The sequence below is a fragment of the Martes martes genome (assembly GCF_963455335.1).
Source record: "Martes martes genome assembly, chromosome: 7".
NCBI lineage: Eukaryota > Metazoa > Chordata > Mammalia > Carnivora > Mustelidae > Martes > Martes martes.
Genome location: NC_137894.1, coordinates 125,362,407 through 125,370,044, shown reverse-complemented (window position 1 = coordinate 125,370,044; position 7,638 = coordinate 125,362,407).

The following is a 7,638-nucleotide window of genomic DNA, read 5'->3' as shown; positions in this document are numbered from 1 at the left end:
ATCCTTTTTTTTTTTTTTTTTTAACCTCTTCTTATCTTCTGGTGGTTTACTGCAATTTCCAGTGTTTCATAGCTTGTAGCTGCAAAATTCCAATCACTGCCTCCATTACATTGTCTTGGTATAAGGACACCAGCCATGTTTGATTAAAGACCCACCCTAGGGATGCCTGGGTGGCTCAGTTGGTAAAGCGGCTGCCTTCGGCTCAGGTCATGATCCCAGCGTCCTGGGATCGAGTCCCACATCGGGCTCCTTGCTCGGCGGGGAGCCTGCTTCTCCCTCTGCCTCTGCCTGCCACTCTGTCTGCCTGTGCTTGCTCACTCTCTCTCTAACAAATAAATAAATTTAAATTAAAAAAAAAAAGACTCACCCTATTTTAGTATAATCTCATCTTAATTAATTATATCTACAATCACTGTATTTCCAGATAAGACCATATTTGGGGATCCAGGGGGTTAGGATTTCAATCTATCTTTTTGAGAGGAACAGCACAACTCATAAAACCACCATTTTAGTCTTCTGGATGGATCTGATGCTACATTTGGCTCAAGAGGTGGGCATGGGGTTCAGGTCTATTCAATCAGAACATAGTCCTCTGCCCAAGCTGCTTCCTTTCTGGTCTGTGCGTATGTATGAATCAGAGTGAACAAAATATAATGGGAATTTTGCTGGGATTTCAAAGGACAAGACACTCTTAATTTCATTTGATGTTGGGGTATATAAAACCTGGCTTCACTACTAGCAGTTCTTATGAATGGATACTGATGTGTAGAGAATATGAAAGAGAGAGGGAGATAGAGGAGGGTAGGAAGAGGAAGAGGAAGAGGGGGTTTTCCAGAAAAAGAAAAGCAAGAAATTGGGTCATGCAACTATGAAGGTTGAGAAGTTCCAAGATCTGCAGTCAGCAAGCTGGAGACTCAAGAGAGTCGGTGATATACTTCCCATATGAATATGAACACCTGCAAAATGGGAGAACTGATGATATAAGTTCCAGTCCAGATGCTGGCAGGCTTTAGACCCAAGAAGATTCCATTTTCAAGTTCCTGTCAGAAGGCAGGGAAAGACTGATATTACAGATCAAATAGCTTTTATGTGTCATTCAGGCCTTCAACTGATTGCATAAGTTCCACCCACATTCAAGAGAGCAATCTGCTTCACTCAAACTACTTATTCAAAAGTTAATCTCATTCAAAACATCCTCACAGAAACACCTGAAATAATATTTGCCCAAATATTTGGGTACCCTGTGACCCTGTCAAACCAATACATAAAATTAATCATCGTAGAAGTGGAGAGACCAGTTTCTTTGCCGTAGCCTGAGCTCCAAAATTCACCCAGGCATCTGTGAAGATCCACCCTTGGGCTTTTCAAGATATGACCAATATATTCCCCTATTTATTAAGTCATTTCAGGTGTCTTCTCTAATTTAAATATGATTGTTATATTCATAATATCCTAGGACCCATCATCTCTAAGTGGAAATCATTGCAAATACCATAGCTGAGATTACATTCTTCATCTGTCATCATCTTCACACCTTTGGGACCCACCTTATCTCTATGCTCCACTAGGCTCTGGGCCAAAAACTAGCACCATAGTCACCTATTCCTTAAACAACAGAAATAACATGCTATTGGGTTACTTTTCACCTCACTAAGGAAAGAAACTCCTTCTTTGGGCTAGAATATGCTTTCTACTTATGCTTTTTCAGGATCTTTCTATTATTCATACTTGTATCTCCAGACCAAAATATCTCATTGAAATATTAAAAACACAATCAGCTAATAGTCCAGGAGAGCAGATAACTTTATGTCTTAGCATAGTGATTAGAGGATTTATGCAGCCCAAGCAGAGATTCTAAATTCTCCACAATTTCATGCAGTCTATAAGTTGACATTTTTTGAGCCCTTGAGATGTCTGCATTTATGACTCTATAGAGAGAACTCAATCAACCAAGCAATACAATCAGTCTGTTTTCTTTAACACTTGCTTTCTGTGAAGTTTTTTGATTGCAATGACACACAAACATAAAGAAAAAAATTGCTCTCCACAAGACAGAAACTATACCAACTCAGGGAGAAAATAAATCACCTAAAGGAAGTAAGAGTGCCAAGTTGTTGCTAAAAAGATTTCATTTTACTCAGTTGATACCTAAAAATTTTCCCCACCCTGTTTGACTTCATTTGGGGTCCTGAAGAATGAGGTTGAACTCCTACATTATGTGTTCACGGGCCAGCCAGACATATGAAGATATTTCTGGAAAGTTCTTATAAGTTGAATCATGTCCAAGGTTTGCTAGAGGAAATTGTTATCTAAAGGTATTATATAAGAAAACTTTTTAAAAGCAAGTCATCTATTTGGTAAAATAAAATGTCCTCAGACTTTACGTTTATATTTAAATTTTTTTTTCTTATTTTGGACTTGCCTTAAGTAAGTCTAGACTTCTCTTTTATGAAATCCACCACAAACCAAATGAAACAGCTTTCAGATTACTCTAAAGCAAGTAAGAACAGAGGAGGTTGTACCTAGTTATCTGAGAATAGCAACAATTCTAGAACAGAAAAGCGACCACTTTCTGGAAGTTAGGACATGTGGAGAAGTGAATCCGAGGTGATATATGGAAAGATAGACTATGGGGGGTTGGGCCGGGTCCCAGCAAGTGGTAGAGGAGTGGAGTACAAAATCAGAACTTTTAGAAGTCTGCTCCACTGAGGGACAACACTCCAGAGGCTAAGCGGGGAGGGGGGGGGTAGTCCTCATGGGGACAGTGTGGTCTCAGGACCCTCGGGGTCACAGAAAGACCAGGGGTGCCTGAGTGTGGCCAAGCTCCCAAGTATCTGAACGGGGAAGCCAGCTGTAAAGACTGAGTTGAAGAGGGAGCTCTCAGCTTGGGGTTACTATAAACCATGATTCCCCAGCAGATTTGGGCCACTACTCTCTGAGCAGGGACCCCACAAGTGGCAGATCTGAAGAAACTCACCTTCTTCCTCCAGGAGGAGTGGCACGGGAGGGCGTGGCAGGAATCTGCTGGGTTTGGAGACTCCAAACAGGGCCATGCACCAGAGATAGAAATGCTTGGTTATAGGCCAGGTGAGCTTGGAGTGAGACCAGAGACCAGAGAGATGGGAGGGATTGACTGCTTTTCTCTGATGGCATGCTGAGGAGTGGGAGCCCGAGCTTGCCTCATCTCCAGCACCGGGGATTGGGAGGCTGCCATCTTCATTCCCATCCTCCAAAGTTGTATGAAAAGTGTTCAGGGTACAAAAGCTACCAAAAGCAAAAGGGAGCAGATTACTTAGCCTGGCCCCTGGCAAGGGTGGTGCAAGTCTGCCTCAGGCAAAGACATTTGAGAATCACCACAACAGGACTCTCCCCCAGAAGATAAACAAGAACATCCAGCCAAGACCAAGTTCAAAGATCAATGAGAGCTGCAAAACTTCAGAGCTAGGGGAAAATAGCACATAGAATTCATGGCTTTTTCCCCATAATTCTTTTGTCTTTAAAGTTAAATTTTTTTAATTTTATTTTTTTCTTATTCTATTTTTAAAAATTTTTCCACTTTTCTATTTTAACCTTTTAAACTATTTATCTTATCAATACCTCTTAAAAATATATTTTTAATTTTCATTGTTAAATTCTGTCCCTTTGTTGTATTTAACCTATTTTTAATATACATATAAGTTTTTCTTTCTTTAAAATTTTGGGATACAGTTTCTTCTAACAGATCAAAATGTACCCAAATCTAGCATATGGCTTTGTTCTAGTCTCCAGCATGATCACATTCTCTCCTTTTTTCTTTTTTCAACCAAATTCTTATCAATTCCTTTTTAAAAATCTTTTTTAATTTTCATCTTTACAGTCATATTCCATCCCTCCATCAAATTTACCCTTACTTTTGTATATATATAAGTTTTCTTTCTTTAAAATTTTGGGAGGAGGTTTCTTCTAACAGACAAAAATACACCCAAAATTAAGCGTGTGGCTCTGTTCTATTCACCAGTCTAATATATATAGAGAGATAGATAGATAGATAGATAGATATAGATATAGATTTTTTTTTCTTCACCCCAGTTTCGGGTCTCTTCTGATTTTGTTAGTGTATAAGTTTCTGGGGTCATTGCTACCCTTTTAGTATTTCATTCTCTCATTCACCTATTGTTCTCTGGATAAAATGACAAGGTGGAAAACTTACCTCAAAAAAAGGAACAAGAGGTAATACCGACAGCTAGGGACCTAATCAATATGGACATTTAGTAAGATGTCAGAACTAGAGTTCAGAATGATTACCAAGATGCTAGGTGGGCTTGAAAAAACCATAGAAGATACTAGGGAATCCCTTTCTGGAGAAATAAAATCCATTTCTGGAGAAATAAAATAACTAAAATCTAACCAAGTTGAAATTAAAAAAAAAAAACCTATTAATGAGGTGCAATCAAAAATGGCTCTTACTCTAGGGTAAATGAGGCAGAAGAGAGAATTAGTGGTATAGAAGACCAAATAATGGAGAATAAAGAAGCTGAGAAAAAGAGAGATAAATAACTATTGGACCACAAGGGGAGAATTTGAAAGATAAGTGATACCATAAGATGCAACAGTATTAGAATAATTGGGATCCCAGAAGAAGAAAAAAGAAAGAGAGGGGCAGAAGGTATATTGGAGCAAATTATAGTAGAGAATTTCCCTAATATGGAAAAGGGAACAAGCATCAAAATCCAGGAGGCACAGAGAATCCTCCTCAAAATCCATAAAAATAGGTCAACACCCAGTCATCTAAAAGTAAAACTTACAAGTCTCAGTGACAAAGAGAAATTCCCGAAAGCAGCTCTAGACAAGAGGTCTCTAACATACAATGGTAGAAATATTAGATTGGTAGCAGACCTATCCACAGAGACCTGGCAGGCCAGAAAGAACTGGTATGATATATTCAGAGCACTAAACAAGAAAAATATGCAGCCAAGAATACCATATCCAGCTAGGCTGTCATTGAAAATAGAAGGAAAGATAAAAAAGCATCCAAGAAAACAAAATCTAAAATAATTTGCAAACACCAAACCAGCCCTATAGGAAATATTGAAAGGGGTCCTCTAAGCGAAGAGAAAACCCAAAAGTAAAAGACTAGAAAGGAACAGAGACAATATATGGTAATAGTCACCTTACAGGCAATACAATGACACTAAATTCATTTCTTTCAATAGTTACCCTGAATGTAAATGGGCTCAATGCCCCAGTCAAAGACACAGGGTATCAGAATGGATTAAAAAAACAAGACCCGTCTGTCAAATTAATAAATAAAAAAAATCTAAAAAAAAAACAAAAACAAAAACAAACAAACAAACAAAAAACAAGACCCATTGATATGTTGTCTGCAAGAAACTCATTTTAGACCCAAAGACACCTCCAGATTTAAAGTGAGGGGGTGGAAAACAATTTACCATGCTAATGGACATCAGAAGAAATCTGTGATGGCAATCCTTATAGCAGATAAATTAGATTTTAAGCCAAATACTATAATAAGAGATGAGGAAGGACACTATATCATACTTAAAGTGTCTGTCCAACAAGACAATCTAACAATTTTAAATATCTATGCCCTTAACATGGGAGCAGCCAATTATATAAACCAATGAATAACAAAATCAAAGAAACACATCAACAATAATACAATAATAGTAGAAAATTTTAACACCACCCCCCATTGAAATGAGAATCATCTAAACAAAAGATCAACAAGGAAATAAAGGTTATAAATGACACACTGGACCAGATGGACATCACAGATATATTCAGAACATTCTATCCCAAAGCAACAGAATACACATTCTTCTCTAGTGCACATGGAACATTCTCCAGAATAGATCACATCCTGTGTCATAAATCAGGTCTCAACTGGTACCAAAAGATAGGGATCATTCAATGCATATTTTCAGGCCACAATGCTTTGAAACTAGAACTTAACCACAAGACAAAAGTTGGAAAGAAGTCAAATACATGGAGACTAAAGAGTATCCTACTAAGGAATGAATGGGCCAACCAGGAAATTAAAGAAGAATTGAAAAAAATCATGGAAACAAATGAAAATGAATACTCAACTGTTCAAAATCTGTGTGACACAGCAAGGGTGGTCCTGAGAGAAAAGTATATAGCAATACAAGTCTTTCTCAAGAAACAAGAAAAGTCTCAAGTACACAACCAAGGCCTACACCTAAAGAAGCTGGAAAAAGAACAGCAAAAGCCTAAATCCAGCAGGAGAAGAGAAATAATAAAGATCAGAGCATAAATCAATGAAATACAAACCAAAAGAACAGCAGAACAGATCAACAAAACTAGGAGATGGTTCTTTGAAAGAATTATTAAGACTGATAAATCCCTGGCCAACTTAACAAAAGGAAAAGGGAAATGACCCATGAATGAAATGAAAGAGGAGAGATCACAACCAATACCACAGAGATAAAAACAATTATAAGAACATATTATGAGCAACTATACACCAGGAAATTTGACAATCTGGAAGAAATGAATGCATTCCTAGAGACATATAAACTACCAAATCTGAACCAGGAAGACAGAAAACCTAAACAGACCATAGCCAGTTAATGAGATTGAAGCTGTTATAAAAAAATCTCCCAAAAAACAAGAGCCCAGGGCCAGATGGCTTCCTAGGGCAATTCTACCAAACATTTAAAGAAGAATTAATACCTATTCTCCTGAAACTGCTCCAAAACATAGAACTGGAAGAAAAATTTCCAAACTCATTTTGAGACCAGCATCAGCTCCATCCCAAAACCAGACAAAGACCCCATCAAAAAGGAGAATCACAGACAAATATCCCTGATGAACATGGATGCAAAAATTCTCACCAAAATACTCGCCAATAGGATCCAACAGTACATTAAAAGGATCATTCCATGACCAAGTGACCAAGTAGGATTTATTCCAGGGCTACAAAGTTGGTTCAACATCTGCAAATCAATCAATGTGATACAATACATTAATAAAAGAAGGAACAAGAACCATATGATACTTTCAATAGATGCTGAAAAAGCGTTTGACAAAGTACAGCATCATTTCTTGATCAAAACTCTTCACAGCATAGGGATAGAGGGTACATACCTCAATATCATCACAGTCATCTATGAAAAACCCACAGCGATTATCATTCTCAATGGGGAAAAACTGAGAGCTTTTCCCCTAAGGTCAGGAACATGGCAGAGATGTCCACTACCACATCTCTGTGATATTGCTATTCAACATAGTACTAGAAGTCCTAGCCTCAGCAATCAGAAAAAAAAAAGAAATAAAAGGCACCTGAATCAGCAAAGAAGATGTCAAACTCTGACTCTTTGCAGATGATATGATACTTTATGTGGAAAACCCAGAAGACTCCACTCCAAAACTGCTAGAACTCATACAGGAATTCAGTAAAGTGTCAGAATATAAAATCAACACACAGAAATCAATTGCATTTCTATACACCAACAACAAAACAGAAGAAAGAAAAATTAAGGAGTTGGTTCCATTTATAATTGTACCCCAAACCATATGATACTGAGGAATAAACCTAACCAAAGAGGCAAGTAATCTGTACTCAGAAAACAATAAAGTACTCATGAAAGAAATTGAGGAAGACACAAAGAAATGGAA